Source organism: Oncorhynchus mykiss, unplaced genomic scaffold (assembly GCF_013265735.2).
Source record: "Oncorhynchus mykiss isolate Arlee unplaced genomic scaffold, USDA_OmykA_1.1 un_scaffold_292, whole genome shotgun sequence".
Classification (NCBI taxonomy): domain Eukaryota; kingdom Metazoa; phylum Chordata; class Actinopteri; order Salmoniformes; family Salmonidae; genus Oncorhynchus; species Oncorhynchus mykiss.
In genome coordinates this window covers 119,979-141,076 of record NW_023493743.1, presented here as the reverse complement: position 1 = coordinate 141,076, position 21,098 = coordinate 119,979, and the positions used below count along the sequence as shown (strand labels likewise).

General features: G+C 40.8%; 13 non-coding genes across 13 annotated transcripts; all 13 read left to right on the top strand.

Annotated features, from left to right (window-relative positions):
• The first annotated feature begins 1,279 nt into the window (after nt 1–1,279).
• Nucleotides 1,280–1,361, top strand: trnas-aga. The gene has a single exon. It is a non-coding gene; the product is annotated as a tRNA-Ser (tRNA).
• A 1,743-nt stretch (nt 1,362–3,104) lies between these two features.
• Nucleotides 3,105–3,186, top strand: trnas-aga. Its single transcript has one exon. It is a non-coding gene; the product is annotated as a tRNA-Ser (tRNA).
• A 1,743-nt stretch (nt 3,187–4,929) lies between these two features.
• Nucleotides 4,930–5,011, top strand: trnas-aga. The gene has a single exon. It is a non-coding gene; the product is annotated as a tRNA-Ser (tRNA).
• A 1,355-nt stretch (nt 5,012–6,366) lies between these two features.
• On the top strand, nt 6,367–6,449 carry trnal-cag. The gene has a single exon. It is a non-coding gene; the product is annotated as a tRNA-Leu (tRNA).
• A 306-nt stretch (nt 6,450–6,755) lies between these two features.
• Nucleotides 6,756–6,837, top strand: trnas-aga. Its single transcript has one exon. It is a non-coding gene; the product is annotated as a tRNA-Ser (tRNA).
• Nucleotides 6,838–8,192: 1,355 nt separating this feature from the next.
• On the top strand, nt 8,193–8,275 carry trnal-cag. Its single transcript has one exon. It is a non-coding gene; the product is annotated as a tRNA-Leu (tRNA).
• A 306-nt stretch (nt 8,276–8,581) lies between these two features.
• Nucleotides 8,582–8,663, top strand: trnas-aga. Its single transcript has one exon. It is a non-coding gene; the product is annotated as a tRNA-Ser (tRNA).
• Nucleotides 8,664–10,406: 1,743 nt separating this feature from the next.
• Nucleotides 10,407–10,488, top strand: trnas-aga. Its single transcript has one exon. It is a non-coding gene; the product is annotated as a tRNA-Ser (tRNA).
• A 1,355-nt stretch (nt 10,489–11,843) lies between these two features.
• trnal-cag lies at nt 11,844–11,926 on the top strand. Its single transcript has one exon. It is a non-coding gene; the product is annotated as a tRNA-Leu (tRNA).
• Nucleotides 11,927–15,884: 3,958 nt separating this feature from the next.
• trnas-aga lies at nt 15,885–15,966 on the top strand. The gene has a single exon. It is a non-coding gene; the product is annotated as a tRNA-Ser (tRNA).
• A 1,358-nt stretch (nt 15,967–17,324) lies between these two features.
• trnal-cag lies at nt 17,325–17,407 on the top strand. Its single transcript has one exon. It is a non-coding gene; the product is annotated as a tRNA-Leu (tRNA).
• Nucleotides 17,408–17,713: 306 nt separating this feature from the next.
• trnas-aga lies at nt 17,714–17,795 on the top strand. The gene has a single exon. It is a non-coding gene; the product is annotated as a tRNA-Ser (tRNA).
• Nucleotides 17,796–19,534: 1,739 nt separating this feature from the next.
• Nucleotides 19,535–19,616, top strand: trnas-aga. The gene has a single exon. It is a non-coding gene; the product is annotated as a tRNA-Ser (tRNA).
• The last annotated feature ends 1,482 nt before the right edge of the window (nt 19,617–21,098 follow it).

The window sequence follows — 21,098 nt, the reverse complement described above, 5'->3', positions numbered from 1 at the left end:
ATCTAAAGTCAAGCCACAGGTAACAGGTGAGAAACCTTGTTAAACCCTAAAAGAAAAAGAAAAACTTGATTGCATTGAAAATAACCATTAAGTCATTCAGGTCGCAGACTCCCCTATAGGCATGGTTTGAAACCCCCTCCTGACAATTTTTTAGCGCCTGCATGTCATGCACCTTTGTAAAATCCAGTTGAAAAATAAATGACTTAAGGTAACGTAAATGACACCTAGTTAATATGAGTAGTGAATAACTATCGTATTTTTAATATTCTGCAAAAACAGCTAGTTGATGAGAGGCTGAAAGAGAATTGCAAGAATCGCGCAATTTCACAGGCGGGCCCCAAACAGGCAAATAACAAAAATAATCTCGGAACGCAGAACTCGTCGGTCGTTGTCAGTGGATTGTATTGGCGGGAAGAACAAAAATATCGTCTGCAGGGTAATCAAAGTCGCCGCATCTAATGTCAAGTCACAGGTGAGCTGCCTTGTTAAACCCTAAAAATAAATAATAACACGATTGCGTTGAAATGACTCATTAAGCCATTTGTAAGGATTTCCCCCATGTGGACCTGTTGTCACTCTTACCCTGATGGTTGCTGATATTTCCAGACACTTTTTCAGTCTTATCTGAGGAATTTTATCATTTATATCAGAATGGCCATATTCTGATGCCAGTTTAGCGCTCATTCAATGACGATTTACTACTCTTTCCCATTGAAGGCCATATTGAGGTTAAATCAATGACTGGACTTTTTAATTTATAAAAACAAATGACTATTGAAAGTGCAAGTCAGTATCGTGCATATTTGTTCTGGTCTCTGTGGTGATTTTAGAGCGTATATTTCTACTTTTACCGCATACACTTTAACCCGATACCCAGTTACTGTGCTGTAGTCAGGATGGCCGAGCGGTCTAAGGCGCTGCGTTCAGGTCGCAGTCTCCCATGGAGGCGTGGGTTCAAATCCCACTTCTCACAGTTTTTTAGTGCCTCTCAGGAGTCATGCTGTTCAGCAGTAATAATAAGAATGATGAAATAACAACTTCACACAGTGAAATAACAATTCATAATAAACACTCTCAAATGCAGACCTTCTGGAGCTGAGCAAAGATCAAGGTTGAATTAGAAAACAGCTGGACTTAATAACAAATGAATGAGGGGAACATTTTGTGTTATTGCATTATAATGAGTTACTGCATTATCTTTCAGTTGTTAAATTTCACTTTCTGTAGGCTATGCCTGTTGGCCCATTCACTCCTAACAAGCTTGTTTTCTTCTGTCAATGTTGTCGTGGCCGAGTGGTTAAGGCGATGGACTAGAAATCCATTAGGATCTTCCTGCGCAGGTTCAAATCCTGCCGACAACGAAAATGTATTTTTTTGACCCCTCCGGAGGTTGAAGTTTAGTCGTGTTTCTTATACCAATCGCATCCTCTCAGATCTCCGCAAGTACATAGGGATTAGTTGTCCATTTGGGATAGGACTGCAGGCCATCTATCCCACTTCACACCTTTACACACCTGGTTATCCAGCTTTCTAGCTCTATAGGCCACAGTAGCATAGGTTACAGGTTTGTAGTCAAGCCACAGATTTCAGGTGAGATCCCATGATACACTCAACAATACAACAACACGATTCTCATGAATAACCATGAAGCCATTTGCTAAGATTTCCCCCATTTTGACATGTGGAAACCTGTTGTCACTCTTACCCTGACGGGAAGCTCCAGACACTTTTTTGGTCCTATCTGAGGCATTTTTAAATTCATGTCAAATTGGCCATATTCTGAAGACACTCTTAGGCTGCAGGGTAATCGAACTGGCCACATCTAAAGTCAAGCCACAGGTAACAGGTGAGAAACCTTGTTAAACCCTAAAAGAAAAAGAAAAACTTGATTGCATTGAAAATAACCATTAAGTCATTCAGGTCGCAGACTCCCCTATAGGCATGGTTTGAAACCCCCTCCTGACAATTTTTTAGCGCCTGCATGTCATGCACCTTTGTAAAATCCAGTTGAAAAATAAATGACTTAAGGTAACGTAAATGACACCTAGTTAATATGAGTAGTGAATAACTATCGTATTTTTAATATTCTGCAAAAACAGCTAGTTGATGAGAGGCTGAAAGAGAATTGCAAGAATCGCGCAATTTCACAGGCGGGCCCCAAACAGGCAAATAACAAAAATAATCTCGGAACGCAGAACTCGTCGGTCGTTGTCAGTGGATTGTATTGGCGGGAAGAACAAAAATATCGTCTGCAGGGTAATCAAAGTCGCCGCATCTAATGTCAAGTCACAGGTGAGCTGCCTTGTTAAACCCTAAAAATAAATAATAACACGATTGCGTTGAAATGACTCATTAAGCCATTTGTAAGGATTTCCCCCATGTGGACCTGTTGTCACTCTTACCCTGATGGTTGCTGATATTTCCAGACACTTTTTCAGTCTTATCTGAGGAATTGTATCATTTATATCAGAATGGCCATATTCTGATGCCAGTTTAGCGCTCATTCAATGACGATTTACTACTCTTTCCCATTGAAGGCCATATTGAGGTTAAATCAATGACTGGACTTTTTAATTTATAAAAACAAATGACTATTGAAAGTGCAAGTCAGTATCGTGCATATTTGTTCTGGTCTCTGTGGTGATTTTAGAGCGTTGTTCATATTTCTACTTTTACCGCATACACTTTAACCCGATACCCAGTTACTGTGCTGTAGTCAGGATGGCCGAGCGGTCTAAGGCGCTGCGTTCAGGTCGCAGTCTCCCATGGAGGCGTGGGTTCAAATCCCACTTCTCACAGTTTTTTAGTGCCTCTCAGGAGTCATGCTGTTCAGCAGTAATAATAAGAATGATGAAATAACAACTTCACACAGTGAAATAACAATTCATAATAAACACTCTCAAATGCAGACCTTCTGGAGCTGAGCAAAGATCAAGGTTAAATTAGAAAACAGCTGGACTTAATAACAAATGAATGAGGGGAACATTTTGTGTTATTGCATTATAATGAGTTACTGCATTATCTTTCAGTTGTTAAATTTCACTTTCTGTAGGCTATGACTGTTGGCCCATTCACTCCTAACAAGCTTGTTTTCTTCTGTCAACGTTGTCGTGGCCGAGTGGTTAAGGCGATGGACTAGAAATCCATTAGGATCTTCCTGCGCAGGTTCAAATCCTGCCGACAACGAAAATGTATTTTTTTGACCCCTCCGGAGGTTGAAGTTTAGTCGTGTTTCTTATACCAATCGCATCCTCTCAGATCTCCGCAAGTACATAGGGATTAGTTGTCCATTTGGGATAGGACTGCAGGCCATCTATCCCACTTCACACCTTTACACACCTGGTTATCCAGCCTTCTAGCTCTATAGGCCACAGTAGCATAGGTTACAGGTTTGTAGTCAAGCCACAGATTTCAGGTGAGATCCCATGATACACTCAACAATACAACAACACGATTCTCATGAATAACCATGAAGCCATTTGCTAAGATTTCCCCCATTTTGACATGTGGAAACCTGTTGTCACTCTTACCCTGACGGGAAGCTCCAGACACTTTTTTGGTCCTATCTGAGGCATTTTTAAATTCATGTCAAATTGGCCATATTCTGAAGACACTCTTAGGCTGCAGGGTAATCGAACTGGCCACATCTAAAGTCAAGCCACAGGTAACAGGTGAGAAACCTTGTTAAACCCTAAAAGAAAAAGAAAAACTTGATTGCATTGAAAATAACCATTAAGTCATTCAGGTCGCAGACTCCCCTATAGGCATGGTTTGAAACCCCCTCCTGACAATTTTTTAGCGCCTGCATGTCATGCACCTTTGTAAAATCCAGTTGAAAAATAAATGACTTAAGGTAACGTAAATGACACCTAGTTAATATGAGTAGTGAATAACTATCGTATTTTTAATATTCTGCAAAAACAGCTAGTTGATGAGAGGCTGAAAGAGAATTGCAAGAATCGCGCAATTTCACAGGCGGGCCCCAAACAGGCAAATAACAAAAATAATCTCGGAACGCAGAACTCGTCGGTCGTTGTCAGTGGATTGTATTGGCGGGAAGAACAAAAATATCGTCTGCAGGGTAATCAAAGTCGCCGCATCTAATGTCAAATCACAGGTGAGCTGCCTTGTTAAACCCTAAAAATAAATAATAACACGATTGCGTTGAAATGACTCATTAAGCCATTTGTAAGGATTTCCCCCATGTGGACCTGTTGTCACTCTTACCCTGATGGTTGCTGATATTTCCAGACACTTTTTCAGTCTTATCTGAGGAATTGTATCATTTATATCAGAATGGCCATATTCTGATGCCAGTTTAGCGCTCATTCAATGACGATTTACTACTCTTTCCCATTGAAGGCCATATTGAGGTTAAATCAATGACTGGACTTTTTAATTTATAAAAACAAATGACTATTGAAAGTGCAAGTCAGTATCGTGCATATTTGTTCTGGTCTCTGTGGTGATTTTAGAGCGTTGTTCATATTTCTACTTTTACCGCATACACTTTAACCCGATACCCAGTTACTGTGCTGTAGTCAGGATGGCCGAGCGGTCTAAGGCGCTGCGTTCAGGTCGCAGTCTCCCATGGAGGCGTGGGTTCAAATCCCACTTCTCACAGTTTTTTAGTGCCTCTCAGGAGTCATGCTGTTCAGCAGTAATAATAAGAATGATGAAATAACAACTTCACACAGTGAAATAACAATTCATAATAAACACTCTCAAATGCAGACCTTCTGGAGCTGAGCAAAGATCAAGGTTAAATTAGAAAACAGCTGGACTTAATAACAAATGAATGAGGGGAACATTTTGTGTTATTGCATTATAATGAGTTACTGCATTATCTTTCAGTTGTTAAATTTCACTTTCTGTAGGCTATGACTGTTGGCCCATTCACTCCTAACAAGCTTGTTTTCTTCTGTCAACGTTGTCGTGGCCGAGTGGTTAAGGCGATGGACTAGAAATCCATTAGGATCTTCCTGCGCAGGTTCAAATCCTGCCGACAACGAAAATGTATTTTTTTGACCCCTCCGGAGGTTGAAGTTTAGTCGTGTTTCTTATACCAATCGCATCCTCTCAGATCTCCGCAAGTACATAGGGATTAGTTGTCCATTTGGGATAGGACTGCAGGCCATCTATCCCACTTCACACCTTTACACACCTGGTTATCCAGCCTTCTAGCTCTATAGGCCACAGTAGCATAGGTTACAGGTTTGTAGTCAAGCCACAGATTTCAGGTGAGATCCCATGATACACTCAACAATACAACAACACGATTCTCATGAATAACCATGAAGCCATTTGCTAAGATTTCCCCCATTTTGACATGTGGAAACCTGTTGTCACTCTTACCCTGACGGGAAGCTCCAGACACTTTTTTGGTCCTAACTGAGGCATTTTTAAATTCATGTCAAATTGGCCATATTCTGAAGACACTCTTAGGCTGCAGGGTAATCGAACTGGCCACATCTAAAGTCAAGCCACAGGTAACAGGTGAGAAACCTTGTTAAACCCTAAAAGAAAAAGAAAAAACTTGATTGCATTGAAAATAACCATTAAGTCATTCAGGTCGCAGACTCCCCTATAGGCATGGTTTGAAACCCCCTCCTGACAACTTTTTAGCGCCTGCATGTCATGCACCTTTGTAAAATCCAGTTGAAAAATAAATGACTTAAGGTAACGTAAATGACACCTAGTTAATATGAGTAGTGAATAACTATCGTATTTTTAATATTCTGCAAAAACAGCTAGTTGATGAGAGGCTGAAAGAGAATTGCAAGAATCGCGCAATTTCACAGGCGGGCCCCAAACAGGCAAATAACAAAAATAATCTTGGAACGCAGAACTCGTCGGTCGTTGTCAGTGGATTGTATTGGCGGGAAGAACAAAAATATCGTCTGCAGGGTAATCAAAGTCGCCGCATCTAATGTCAAGTCACAGGTGAGCTGCCTTGTTAAACCCTAAAAATAAATAATAACACGATTGCGTTGAAATGACTCATTAAGCCATTTGTAAGGATTTCCCCCATGTGGACCTGTTGTCACTCTTACCCTGATGGTTGCTGATATTTCCAGACACTTTTTCAGTCTTATCTGAGGAATTTTATCATTTATATCAGAATGGCCATATTCTGATGCCAGTTTAGCGCTCATTCAATGACGATTTACTACTCTTTCCCATTGAAGGCCATATTGAGGTTAAATCAATGACTGGACTTTTTAATTTATAAAAACAAATGACTATTGAAAGTGCAAGTCAGTATCGTGCATAGTTGTTCTGGTCTCTGTGGTGATTTTAGAGCGTTGTTCATATTTCTACTTTTACCGCATACACTTTAACCCGATACCCAGTTACTGTGCTGTAGTCAGGATGGCCGAGCGGTCTAAGGCGCTGCGTTCAGGTCGCAGTCTCCTATGGAGGCGTGGGTTCAAATCCCACTTCTGACAGTTTTTTAGTGCCTCTCAGGAGTCATGCTGCTCAGCAGTAATAATAAGAATGATGAAATAACAACTTCACACAGTGAAATAACAATTCATAATAAACACTCTCAAATGCAGACCTTCTGGAGCTGAGCAAAGATCAAGGTTAAATAAGAAAACAGCTGGACTTAATAACAAATGAATGAGGGGAACATTTTGTGTTATTGCATTATAATGAGTTACTGCATTATCTTTCAGTTGTTAAATTTCAATTTCTGTAGGCTATGCCTGTTGGCCCATACACTCCTAACAAGCCTGTTTTCTTCTGTCGACGTTGTCGTGGCCGAGTGGTTAAGGCGATGGACTAGAAATCCATTAGGATCTTCCTGCGCAGGTTCAAATCCTGCCGACAACGAAAATGCATTTTTTTGACCCCTCCGGAGGTTGAAGTTTAGTCGTGTTTCTTATACCAATCGCATCCTCTCAGATCTCCGCAAGTACATAGGGATTAGTTGTCCATTTGGGATAGGACTGCAGTCCATCTGTCCCACTTCACACCTTTACACACCTGGTTATCCAGCCTTCTAGCTCTATAGGCCACAGTAGCATAGGTTACAGGTTTGTAGTCAAGCCACAGATTTCAGGTGAGATCCCATGATACACTCAACAATACAACAACACGATTCTCATGAATAACCATGAAGCCATTTGCTAAGATTTCCCCCATTTTGACATGTGGAAACCTGTTGTCACTCTTACCCTGACGGGAAGCTCCAGACACTTTTTTGGTCCTAACTGAGGCATTTTTAAATTCATGTCAAATTGGCCATATTCTGAAGACACTCTTAGGCTGCAGGGTAATCGAACTGGCCACATCTAAAGTCAAGCCACAGGTAACAGGTGAGAAACCTTGTTAAACCCTAAAAGAAAAAGAAAAAACTTGATTGCATTGAAAATAACCATTAAGTCATTCAGGTCGCAGACTCCCCTATAGGCATGGTTTGAAACCCCCTCCTGACAACTTTTTAGCGCCTGCATGTCATGCACCTTTGTAAAATCCAGTTGAAAAATAAATGACTTAAGGTAACGTAAATGACACCTAGTTAATATGAGTAGTGAATAACTATCGTATTTTTAATATTCTGCAAAAACAGCTAGTTGATGAGAGGCTGAAAGAGAATTGCAAGAATCGCGCAATTTCACAGGCGGGCCCCAAACAGGCAAATAACAAAAATAATCTTGGAACGCAGAACTCGTCGGTCGTTGTCAGTGGATTGTATTGGCGGGAAGAACAAAAATATCGTCTGCAGGGTAATCAAAGTCGCCGCATCTAATGTCAAGTCACAGGTGAGCTGCCTTGTTAAACCCTAAAAATAAATAATAACACGATTGCGTTGAAATGACTCATTAAGCCATTTGTAAGGATTTCCCCCATGTGGACCTGTTGTCACTCTTACCCTGATGGTTGCTGATATTTCCAGACACTTTTTCAGTCTTATCTGAGGAATTTTATCATTTATATCAGAATGGCCATATTCTGATGCCAGTTTAGCGCTCATTCAATGACGATTTACTACTCTTTCCCATTGAAGGCCATATTGAGGTTAAATCAATGACTGGACTTTTTAATTTATAAAAACAAATGACTATTGAAAGTGCAAGTCAGTATCGTGCATAGTTGTTCTGGTCTCTGTGGTGATTTTAGAGCGTTGTTCATATTTCTACTTTTACCGCATACACTTTAACCCGATACCCAGTTACTGTGCTGTAGTCAGGATGGCCGAGCGGTCTAAGGCGCTGCGTTCAGGTCGCAGTCTCCTATGGAGGCGTGGGTTCAAATCCCACTTCTGACAGTTTTTTAGTGCCTCTCAGGAGTCATGCTGCTCAGCAGTAATAATAAGAATGATGAAATAACAACTTCACACAGTGAAATAACAATTCATAATAAACACTCTCAAATGCAGACCTTCTGGAGCTGAGCAAAGATCAAGGTTAAATAAGAAAACAGCTGGACTTAATAACAAATGAATGAGGGGAACATTTTGTGTTATTGCATTATAATGAGTTACTGCATTATCTTTCAGTTGTTAAATTTCAATTTCTGTAGGCTATGCCTGTTGGCCCATACACTCCTAACAAGCCTGTTTTCTTCTGTCGACGTTGTCGTGGCCGAGTGGTTAAGGCGATGGACTAGAAATCCATTAGGATCTTCCTGCGCAGGTTCAAATCCTGCCGACAACGAAAATGCATTTTTTTGACCCCTCCGGAGGTTGAAGTTTAGTCGTGTTTCTTATACCAATCGCATCCTCTCAGATCTCCGCAAGTACATAGGGATTAGTTGTCCATTTGGGATAGGACTGCAGGCCATCTGTCCCACTTCACACCTTTACACACCTGGTTATCCAGCCTTCTAGCTCTATAGGCCACAGTAGCATAGGTTACAGGTTTGTAGTCAAGCCACAGATTTCAGGTGAGATCCCATGATACACTCAACAATACAACAACACGATTCTCATGAATAACCATGAAGCCATTTGCTAAGATTTCCCCCATTTTGACATGTGGAAACCTGTTGTCACTCTTACCCTGACGGGAAGCTCCAGACACTTTTTTGGTCCTATCTGAGGCATTTTTAAATTCATGTCAAATTGGCCATATTCTGAAGACACTCTTAGGCTGCAGGGTAATCGAACTGGCCACATCTAAAGTCAAGCCACAGGTAACAGGTGAGAAACCTTGTTAAACCCTAAAAGAAAAAGAAAAACTCGATTGCATTGAAAATAACCATTAAGTCATTCAGGTCGCAGACTCCCCTATAGGCATGGTTTGAAACCCCCTCCTGACAATTTTTTAGCGCCTGCATGTCATGCACCTTTGTAAAATCCAGTTGAAAAATAAATGACTTAAGGTAACGTAAATGACACCTAGTTAATATGAGTAGTGAATAACTATCGTATTTTTAATATTCTGCAAAAACAGCTAGTTGATGAGAGGCTGAAAGAGAATTGCAAGAATCGCGCAATTTCACAGGTGGGCCCCAAACAGGCAAATAACAAAAATAATCTCGGAACGCAGAACTCGTCGGTCGTTGTCAGTGGATTGTATTGGCGGGAAGAACAAAAATATTGTCTGCAGGGTAATCAAAGTCGCCGCATCTAATGTCAAGACACAGGTGAGCTGCCTTGTTAAACCCTAAAAATAAATAATAACACGATTGCGTTGAAATGACCCATTAAGCCATTTGTAAGGATTTCCCCCATTTGGACCTGTTGTCACTCTTACCCTGATGGTTGCTGATATTTCCAGACACTTTTTCAGTCTTATCTGAGGAATTTTATCATTTATATCAGAATGGCCATATTCTGATGCCAGTTTAGCGCTCATTCAATGACGATTTACTACTCGTTCCCATTGAAGGCCATATTGAGGTTAAATCAATGACTGGACTTTTTAATTTATAAAAACAAATGACTATTGAAAGTGCAAGTCAGTATCGTGCATAGTTGTTCTGGTCTCTGTGGTGATTTTAGAGCGTTGTTCATATTTCTACTTTTACCGCATACACTTTAACCCGATACCCAGTTACTGTGCTGTAGTCAGGATGGCCGAGCGGTCTAAGGCGCTGCGTTCAGTTCGCAGTCTCCCATGGAGGCGTGGGTTCAAATCCCACTTCTGACAGTTTTTTAGTGCCTCTCAGGAGTCATGCTGCTCAGCAGTAATAATAAGAATGATGAAATAACAACTTCACACAGTGAAATAACAATTCATAATAAACACTCTCAAATGCAGACCTTCTGGAGCTGAGCAAAGATCAAGGTTAAATAAGAAAACAGCTGGACTTAATAACAAATGAATGAGGGGAACATTTTGCGTTATTGCATTATAATGAGTTACTGCATTATCTTTCAGTTGTTAAATTTCACTTTCTGTAGGCTATGCCTGTTGGCCCATTCACTCCTAACAAGCTTGTTTTCTTCTGTCAGCGTTGTCGTGGCCGAGTGGTTAAGGCGATGGACTAGAAATCCATTAGGATCTTCCTGCGCAGGTTCAAATCCTGCCGACAACGAAAATGCATTTTTTTGACCCCTCCGGAGGTTGAAGTTTAGTCGTGTTTCTTATACCAATCGCATCCTCTCAGATCTCCGCAAGTACATAGGGATTAGATGTCCATTTGGGATAGGACTGCAGGCCATCTGTCCCACTTCACACCTTTACACACCTGGTTATCCAGCCTTCTAGCTCTATAGGCCACAGTAGCATAGGTTACAGGTTTGTAGTCAAGCCACAGATTTCAGGTGAGATCCCATGATACACTCAACAATACAACAACACGATTCTCATGAATAACCATGAAGCCATTTGCTAAGATTTCCCCCATTTTGACATGTGGAAACCTGTTGTCACTCTTACCCTGACGGGAAGCTCCAGACACTTTTTTGGTCCTATCTGAGGCATTTTTAAAATCATGTCAAATTGGCCATATTCTGAAGACACTCTTAGGCTGCAGGGTAATCGAACTGGCCACATCTAAAGTCAAGCCACAGGTAACAGGTGAGAAACCTTGTTAAACCCTAAAAGAAAAAGAAAAAACTTGATTGCATTGAAAATAACCATTAAGTCATTCAGGTCGCAGACTCCCCTATAGGCATGGTTTGAAACCCCCTCCTGACAATTTTTTAGCGCCTGCATGTCATGCACCTTTGTAAAATCCAGTTGAAAAATAAATGACTTAAGGTAACGTAAATGACACCTAGTTAATATGAGTAGTGAATAACTATCGTATTTTTAATATTCTGCAAAAACAGCTAGTTGATGAGAGGCTGAAAGAGAATTGCAAGAATCGCGCAATTTCACAGGTGGGCCCCAAACAGGCAAATAACAAAAATAATCTCGGAACGCAGAACTCGTCGGTCGTTGTCAGTGGATTGTATTGGCGGGAAGAACAAAAATATTGTCTGCAGGGTAATCAAAGTCGCCGCATCTAATGTCAAGACACAGGTGAGCTGCCTTGTTAAACCCTAAAAATAAATAATAACACGATTGCGTTGAAATGACCCATTAAGCCATTTGTAAGGATTTCCCCCATTTGGACCTGTTGTCACTCTTACCCTGATGGTTGCTGATATTTCCAGACACTTTTTCAGTCTTATCTGAGGAATTTTATCATTTATATCAGAATGGCCATATTCTGATGCCAGTTTAGCGCTCATTCAATGACGATTTACTACTCTTTCCCATTGAAGGCCATATTGAGGTTAAATCAATGACTGGACTTTTTAATTTATAAAAACAAATGACTATTGAAAGTGCAAGTCAGTATCGTGCATAGTTGTTCTGGTCTCTGTGGTGATTTTAGAGCGTTGTTCATATTTCTACTTTTACCGCATACACTTTAACCCGATACCCAGTGACTGTGCTGTAGTCAGGATGGCCGAGCGGTCTAAGGCGCTGCGTTCAGGTCGCAGTCTCCCATGGAGGCGTGGGTTCAAATCCCACTTCTGACAGTTTTTTAGTGCCTCTCAGGAGTCATGCTGCTCAGCAGTAATAATAAGAATGATGAAATAACAACTTCACACAGTGAAATAACAATTCATAATAAACACTCTCAAATGCAGACCTACTGGAGCTGAGCAAAGATCAAGGTTAAATAAGAAAACAGCTGGACTTAATAACAAATGAATGAGGGGAACATTTTGTGTTATTGCATTATAATGAGTTACTGCATTATCTTTCAGTTGTTAAATTTCACTTTCTGTAGGCTATGCCTGTTGGCCCATTCACTCCTAACAAGCCTGTTTCCTTCTGTCAATGTTGTCGTGGCCGAGTGGTTAAGGTGATGGACTAGAAATCCATTAGGATCTTCCTGTGTAGGTTCAAATCCTGCCTACAAAGAAAATGCATTTTTTTGACCCCTCCGGAGGTTGAGGTTTAGTCGTGTTTCTTATACCAATCGCATCCTCTCAGATCTCCGCAAGTACATAGGGATTAGTTGTCCATTTGGGGTAGGACTGCAGGCCATCTATCCCACTTCACACCTTTACACACCTGGTTATCCAGCCTTCTAGCTCTATAGGCCACAGTTGCATAGGTTACAGGTTTGTAGTCAAGCCACAGATTTCAGGTGAGATCCCATGATACACTCAACAATACAACAACACGATTCTCATGAATAACCATTAAGCCATTTGCTAAGATTACCCCATTTTGACATGTGGAAACCTGTTGTCACTCTTACCCTGACGGGAAGCTCCAGACACTTTTTTGGTCCTATCTGAGGCATTTTTAAATTCATGTCAAATTGGCCATATTCTGAAGACACTCTTATAGTCTGCAGGGTAATCGAACTGGCCACATCTAAAGTCAAGCCACAGGTAACAGGTGAGAAACCTTGTTAAACCCTAAAAGAAAAAGAAAAAACTTGATTGCATTGAAAATAACCATTAAGTCATTCAGGTCGCAGCTCCCCTATAGACATGGTTTGAAACCCCCTCCTGACAACTTTTTAGCGCCTGCATGTCATGCACCTTTGTAAAATCCAGTTGAAAAATAAATGACTTAAGGTAAAGTAAATGACACCTAGTTAATATGAGTAGTGAATAACTATCGTATTTTTAATATTCTGCAAAAACAGCTAGTTGATGAGAGGCTGAAAGAGAATTGCAAGAATCGCGCAATTTCACAGGCGGGCCCCAAACAGGCAAATAACAAAAATAATCTCGGAACACAGAACTCGTCGGTCGTTGTCAGTGGATTGTATTGGCGGGAAGAACAAAAATATCGTCTGCAGGGTAATCGAAGTCGCCGCATCTAATGTCAAGTCACAGGTGAGCTGCCTTGTTAAACCCTAAAAATAAATAATAACACGATTGCGTTGAAATGACCCATTAAGCCATTTGTAAGGATTTCCCCCATGTGGACCTGTTGTCACTCTTACCCTGATGGTTGCTGATATTTCCAGACACTTTTTCAGTCTTATCTGAGGAATTTTATCATTTATATCAGAATGGCCATATTCTGATGCCAGTTTAGCGCTCATTCAATGGCGATTTACTACTCTTTCCCATTGAAGGCCATATTGAGGTTAAATCAATGACTGGACTTTTTAATTTATAAAAACAAATGACTATTGAAAGTGCAAGTCAGTATCGTGCATAGTTGTTCTGGTCTCTGTGGGAATTTTAGAGCGTTGTTCATATTTCTACTTTTACCGCATACACTTTAACCCGATACCCAGTTACTGTGCTGTAGTCAGGATGGCCGAGCGGTCTAAGGCGCTGCGTTCAGGTCGCAGTCTCCCATGGAGGCGTGGGTTCAAAACCCACTTCTGACAGTTTTTTAGTGCCTCTCAGGAGTCATGCTGCTCAGCAGTAATAATAAGAATGATGAAATAACAACTTCACACAGTGAAATAACAATTCATAATAAACACTCTCAAATGCAGACCTACTGGAGCTGAGCAAAGATCAAGGTTAAATAAGAAAACAGCTGGACTTAATAACAAATGAATGAGGGGAACATTTTGTGTTATTGCATTATAATGAGTTACTGCATTATCTTTCAGTTGTTAAATTTCACTTTCTGTAGGCTATGCCTGTTGGCCCATTCACTCCTAACAAGCCTGTTTTCTTCTGTCAACGTTGTCGTGGCCGAGTGGTTAAGGCGATGGACTAGAAATCCATTAGGATCTTCCTGTGTAGGTTCAAATCCTGCCTACAAAGAAAATGCATTTTTTTGACCCCTCCGGAGGTTGAGGTTTAGTCGTGTTTCTTATACCAATCGCATCCTCTCAGATCTCCGCAAGTACATAGGGATTAGTTGTCCATTTGGGGTAGGACTGCAGGCCATCTATCCCACTTCACACCTTTACACACCTGGTTATCCAGCCTTCTAGCTCTATAGGCCACAGTTGCATAGGTTACAGGTTTGTAGTCAAGCCACAGATTTCAGGTGAGATCCCATGATACACTCAACAATACAACAACACGATTCTCATGAATAACCATTAAGCCATTTGCTAAGATTACCCCATTTTGACATGTGGAAACCTGTTGTCACTCTTACCCTGACGGGAAGCTCCAGACACTTTTTTGGTCCTATCTGAGGCATTTTTAAATTCATGTCAAATTGGCCATATTCTGAAGACACTCTTATAGTCTGCAGGGTAATCGAACTGGCCACATCTAAAGTCAAGCCACAGGTAACAGGTGAGAAACCTTGTTAAACCCTAAAAGAAAAAGAAAAACTCGATTGCATTGAAAATAACCATTAAGTCATTCAGGTCGCAGACTCCCCTATAGGCATGGTTTGAAACCCCCTCCTGACAACTTTTTAGCGCCTGCATGTCATGCACCTTTGTAAAATCCAGTTGAAAAATAAATGACTTAAGGTAACGTAAATGACACCTAGTTAATATGAGTAGTGAATAACTATCGTATTTTTAATATTCTGCAAAAACAGCTAGTTGATGAGAGGCTGAAAGAGAATTGCAAGAATCGTGCAATTTCACAGGCGGGCCCCAAACAGGCAAATAACAAAAATAACCTCGGAACGCAGAACTCGTCGGTTGTTGTCAGTGGATTGTATTGGCGGGAAGAACAAAAATATCGTCTGCAGGGTAATCGAAGTCGCCGCATCTAATGTCAAGTCACAGGTCAGCTGCCTTGTTAAACCCTAAAAATAAATAATAACACGATTGCGTTGAAATGACCCATTAAGCCATTTGTAAGGATTTCCCCCATGTGGACCTGTTGTCACTCTTACCCTGATGGTTGCTGATATTTCCAGACACTTTTTCAGTCTTATCTGAGGAATTTTATCATTTATATCAGAATGGCCATATTCTGATGTCAGTTTAGCGCTCATTCAATGGCGATTTACTACTCTTTCCCATTGAAGGCCATATTGAGGTTAAATCAATGACTGGACTTTTTAATTTATAAAAACAAATGACTATTGAAAGTGCAAGTCAGTATCGTGCATAGTTGTTCTGGTCTCTGTGGTGATTTTAGAGCTTTGTTCATACTTCTACTTTTACCGCATACACTTTAAACCGATACCCAGTTACTGTGCTGTAGTCAGGATGGCCGAGCGGTCTAAGGCGCTGCGTTCAGGTCGCAGTCTCCCATGGAGGCGTGTGTTCAAATCCCACTTCTGACAGTTTTTTAGTGCCTCTCAGGAGCCATGCTGCTCAGCAGTAATAATAAGAATGATGAAATAACAACTTCACACAGTGAAATAACAATTCATAATAAACACTCTCAAATGCAGACCTTCTGGAGCTGAGCAAAGATCAAGGTTAAATAAGAAAACAGCTGGACTTAATAACAAATGAATGAGGGGAACATTTTGTGTTATTGCATTATAATGAGTTACTGCATTATCTTTCAGTTGTTAAATTTCACTTTCTGTAGGCTATGCCTGTTGGCCCATTCACTCCTAACAAGCCTGTTTTCTTCTGTCAACGTTGTCGTGGCCGAGTGGTTAAGGCGATGGACTAGAAATCCATTAGGATGTTCCTGCGCAGGTTCAAATCCTGCCGACAACGAAAATGCTTTTTTTTTGACCCCTCCGGAGGTTGAAGTTTTGTCGTGTTTCTTATACCAATCGCATCCTCTCAGATCTCCGCAAGTACATAGGGATTAGTTGTCCATTTGGGATAGGACTGTAGGCCATCTGTCCCACTTCACACCTTTACACACCTGGTTATCCAGCCTTCTAGCTCTATAGGCCACAGTAGCATAGGTTACAGGTTTGTAGTCAAGCCACAGATTTCAGATGAGATCCCATGATACACTCAACAATACAACAACACGATTCTCATGAATAACCATTAAGCCATTTGCTAAGATTTCCCCCATTTTGACATGTGGAAACCTGTTGTCACTCTTACCCTGACGGGAAGCTCCAGACACTTTTTTGGTCCTATCTGAGGCATTTTTAAATTCATGTCAAATTGGCCATATTCTGAAGACACTCTTATAGTCTGCAGGGTAATCGAACTGGCCACATCTAAAGTCAAGCCACAGGTAACAGGTGAGAAACCTTGTTAAACCCTAAAATAAAAATAAAAAACTTGATTGCATTGAAAATAACCATTAAGTCATTCAGGTCGCAGACTCCCCTATAGGCATGGTTGGAAACCCCCTCCTAACAACTTTTTAGCGCCTGCATGTCATGCACCTTTGTAAAATCCAGTTGAAAAATAAATGACTTAAGGTAACGTAAATGACACCTAGTTAATATGAGTAGTGAATAACTATCCTATTTTTAATATTCTGCAAAAACAGCTAGTTGATGAGAGGCTGAAAGAGAATTGCAAGAATCGCGCAATTTCACAGGCGGGCCCCAAACAGGCAAATAACAAAAATGATCTCGGAACGCAGAACTCGTCGGTCGTTGTCAGTGGATTGTATTGGCGGGAAGAACAAGAATATCGTCTGCAGGGTAATCGAAGTCGCCGCATCTAATGTCAAGTCACAGGTGAGCTGCCTTGTTAAACCCTAAAAATAAATAATAACACGATTGCGTTGAAATGACCCATTAAGCCATTTGTAAGGATTTCCCCCATGTGGACCTGTTGTCACTCTTACCCTGATGGTTGCTGATATTTCCAGACACTTTTTCAGTCTTATCTGAGGAATTATATCATTTATATCAGAATGGCCATATTCTGATGCCAGTTTAGCGCTCATTCAATGGCGATTTACTACTCTTTCCCATTGAAGGCCATATTGAGGTTAAATCAATGACTGGACTTTTTAATTTATAAAAACAAATGACTATTGAAAGTGCAAGTCAGTATCGTGCATAGTTGTTCTGGTCTCTGTGGTGATTTTAGAGCTTTGTTCATACTTCTACTTTTACCGCATACACTTTAAACCGATACCCAGTTACTGTGCTGTAGTCAGGATGGCCGAGCGGTCTAAGGCGCTGCGTTCAGGTCGCAGTCTCCCATGGAGGCGTGGGTTCAAATCCCACTTCTGACAGTTTCTTAGTGCCTCTCAGGAGTCATGCTGCTCAGCAGTAATAATAAGAATGATGAAATAACAACTTCACACAGTGAAATAACAATTCATAATAAACACTCTCAAATGCAGACCTTCTGGAGCTGAGCAAAGATCAAGGTTAAATAAGAAAACAGCTGGACTTAATAACAAATGAATGAGGGGAACATTTTGTGTTATTGCATTATAATGAGTTACTGCATTATCTTTCAGTTGTTAAATTTCACTTTCTGTAGGCTATGCCTGTTGGCCCATTCACTCCTAACAAGCCTGTATTCTTCTGTCAACGTTGTCGTGGCCGAGTGGTTAAGGCGATGGACTAGAAATCCGTTAGGATCTTCCTGCGCAGGTTCAAATCCTGCCGACAACGAAAATGCTTTTTTTTGACCCCTCCGGAGGTTGAAGTTTAGTCGTGTTTCTTATACCAATCGCATCCTCTCAGATCTCCGCAAGTACATAGGGATTAGTTGTCCATTTGGGATAGGACTGCAGGCCATCTATCCCACTTCACACCTTTACACACCTGGTTATCCAGCCTTCTAGCTCTATAGGCCACAGTAGCATAGGTTACAGGTTTGTAGTCAAGCCACAGATTTCAGGTGAGATCCCATGATACACTCAACAATACAACAACACGATTCTCATGAATAACCATGAAGCCATTTGCTAAGATTTCCCCCATTTTGACATGTGGAAACCTGTTGTCACTCTTACCCTGACGGGAAGCTCCGGACACTTTTTTGGTCCTATCTGAGGCATTTATAAATTCATGTCAAATTGGCCATATTCTGAAGACACTCTTAGGCTGCAGGGTAATCGAACTGGCCACATCTAAAGTCAAGCCACAGGTAACAGGTGAAAAACCTTGTTAAACCCTAAAAGAAAAAGAAAAAACTCGATTGCATTGAAAATAACCATTAAGTCATTCAGGTCGCAGGCATAGGCATGGTTTGAAACCCCCTCCTGACAATTTTTTAGCGCCTGCATGTCATGCACCTTTGTAAAATCCAGTTTGAAAAATAAATGACTTAAGGTAACGTAAATGACACCTAGTTAATATGAGTAGTGAATAACTATCATATTTTTAATATTCTGCAAAAACAGCTAGTTGATGAGAGGCTGAAAGAGAATTGCAAGAATCGCGCAATTTCACAGGCAGGCCCCAAACAGGCAAATAACAAAAATAATCTCGGAACGCAGAACTCGTCGGTCGTTGTCAGTGGATTGTATTGGCGGGAAGAACAAAAATATCGTCTGCAGGGTAATCAAAGTCGCCGCATCTAATGTCAAGTCACAGGTGAGCTGCCTTGTTAAACCCTAAAAATAAATAATAACACGATTGCGTTGAAATGACTCATTAAGCCATTTGTAAGGATTTCCCCCATGTGGACCTGTTGTCACTCTTACCCTGATGGTTGCTGATATTTCCAGACACTTTTTCAGTCTTATCTGAGGAATTTTATCATTTATATCAGAATGGCCATATTCTGATGCCAGTTTTGTGCTCATTCAATGACGATTTACTACTCTTTCCCATTGAAGGCCATATTGAGGTTAAATCAATGACTGGACTTTTTAATTTATAAAAACAAATGACTATTGAAAGTGCAAGTCAGTATCGTGCATAGTTGTTCTGGTCTCTGTGGTGATTTTAGAGCGTTGTTCATATTTCTACTTTTACCGCATACACTTTAACCCGGTACCCGGTTACTGTGCTGTAGTCAGGATGGCCGAGCGGTCTAAGGCGCTGCGTTCAGGTCGCAGTCTCCCATGGAGGAGTGGGTTCAAATCCCACTTCTGACAGTGTTTTAGTGCCTCTCAGGAGTCATGCTGCTCAGCAGTAATAATAAGAATGATGAAATAACAACTTCACACAGTGAAATAACAATTCATTATAAACACTCTCAAATGCAGACCTTCTGGAGCTGAGCAAAGATCAATGTTAAATAAGAAAACAGCTGGACTTAATAACAAATGAATGAGGGGAACATTTTGTGTTATTGCATTATAATGAGTTACTGCATTATCTTTCAGTTGTTAAATTTCACTTTCTGTAGGCTATGCCTGTTGGCCCATTCACTCCTAACAAGCTTGTTTTCTTCTGTCAACGTTATCGTGGCCGAGTGGTTAAGGCGATGGACTAGAAATCCATTAGGATATTCCTGCGCAGGTTCAAATCCTGCCGACAACAAAAATGTATTTTTTTGACCCCTCCGGAGGTTGAAGTTTAGTCGTGTTTCTTATACCAATCGCATCCTCTCAGATCTCCGCAAGTACATAGGGATTAGTTGTCCATTTGGGATAGGACTGCAGGCCATCTGTCCCACTTCACACCTTTACACACCTGGTTATCCAGCCTTCTAGCTCTATAGGCCACAGTAGCATAGGTTACAGGTTTGTAGTCAAGCCACAGATTTCAGGTGAGATCCCATGATACACTCAACAATACAACAACACGATTCTCATGAATAACCATGAAGCCATTTGCTAAGATTTCCCCCATTTTGACATGTGGAAACCTGTTGTCACTCTTACCCTGACGGGAAGCTCCAGACACTTTTTTGGTCCTATCTGAGGCATTTTTAAATTCATGTCAAATTGGCCATATTCTGAAGACACTCTTATAGTCTGCAGGGTAATCGAACTGGCCACATCTAAAGTCAAGCCACAGGTAACAGGTGAGAAACCTTGTTAAACCCTAAAAGAAAAAGAAAAACTCGATTGCATTGAAAATAACCATTAAGTCATTCAGGTCGCAGACTCCCCTATAGGCATGGTTTGAAACCCCCTCCTGACAACTTTTTAGCTCCTGCATGTCATGCACCTTTGTAAAATCCAGTTGAAAAATAAATGACTTAAGGTAACGTAAATGACACCTAGTTAACCTCTCTGATCTCCCAAACCCGGATCCGGTATCGTGACTACAGCCTCAAGCTCATTACCATAACGCAACGTTAACTATTCATGAAAATCGCAAATTAAATGAAATAAATATGCCATCTCGCAAGCTTAGCCTTTTGTAAACAACACTGTCATCTCAGATTTTCAAAATATGCTTCTCAACCATAGGAAAACAATAATTTGTGTAACAGTAGCTAGCAAACAAAGGATTTAGCGTTAGCATTAGCGTTAGCATCCAGCACGCAACATTTCAACAAAAACATAAAAGCCTTCAAATAAAATAATTTACCTTTGAAGAACTTCTGATGTTTTCAATGAGGATACTCTCAGTTGGATAGCAGATGCTCAGTTTTTCCAAAAAGATTCTTTGTGTATTAGAAATAGCTCCGTTTTATACATCACATTTGGCTACCAAAAAAAACCCGAAAATTCAGTCCTCAAAACGCAAACTTTTTTCCAAATTAACTCCATAATATCGACTGAAAACATGGCAAACGTTGTTTAGAATCAATCATCAAGGTGTTTTTCACATATCTCTTCATTGATACATCGTTCTTGGACACATGCTTTCTCCCCTGAATCAAATGGTAAAGTACAAGCAGCTGGCAATTGCGCACCGAATTCCACGCAGGACACCAGGCGGACACTTGGAAAATGTAGTCTCTTATGGTCAATCTTCCAATGATATGCCTACAAATACGTCACAATGCTGCTAAGACCTTGGGCGAACGACAGAAAGTGTAGGCTCATTCCTTGCGCAATCACAGCCATA